The 531-nt window shown below is 68.7% G+C and overlaps 1 protein-coding gene across 1 annotated transcript in view; it reads right to left on the reverse strand.

The window, feature by feature from the left end:
- MED15 (mediator complex subunit 15) overlaps window positions 1–531 on the reverse strand; it is an 87,713-nt gene that overhangs the window by 86,467 nt on the left and 715 nt on the right. The window lies entirely within an intron of this gene.

The following is a 531-nucleotide window of genomic DNA, read 5'->3' on the forward strand; positions in this document are numbered from 1 at the left end:
CCAGCCCGCATCGCCAGCTCCAAGTGACTCTGAAGGCATCTGCTTCAGGCCCCGGCTTTCACAGGAGGACTTGGGCAGAGGCCGGGGTGGCATTTGAACCCGGGTGCCCAGACCACAGCGCCGGGCTCCTTCCGCGGCACAAGCTCCTGTCCTCAGCTGCTTCTGCTCAATTGTTCGTCAGGAAGGTGGGGAGAAGAACACCAGGAAGTGACGGGTTTAAAACCAAAACCTCAGCAATTCTTACCCCCCATGTTACGGGGGGAGGTCATCCGAGCCCTGCTGGAGGAAGGGCCAGGATTCGAACCCAGGCCCACCAAGCTCCCACCTGGGAGGCCGAGGCCGAGCACGGAGCCGACCCCAGGCTGCGGGGATCCTCGCAGGAGCGCGGGGAGCGGGCGGCAGCCCCCCCACCCCCGGAGGACCTCGTCCCTCCCCCTGGACCCCCAAGGCCGCGCGGCTCAGGCAGAGCCCACCCCTGGAACGGCACCCGCGTGGGAAGGCGCTCCCCGCCCCCCCCCCCCCCCCCCCCCC

This window comes from Vombatus ursinus, unplaced genomic scaffold, assembly GCF_900497805.2.
Source record: "Vombatus ursinus unplaced genomic scaffold, bare-nosed wombat genome assembly UNPS02015411.1, whole genome shotgun sequence".
NCBI lineage: Eukaryota > Metazoa > Chordata > Mammalia > Diprotodontia > Vombatidae > Vombatus > Vombatus ursinus.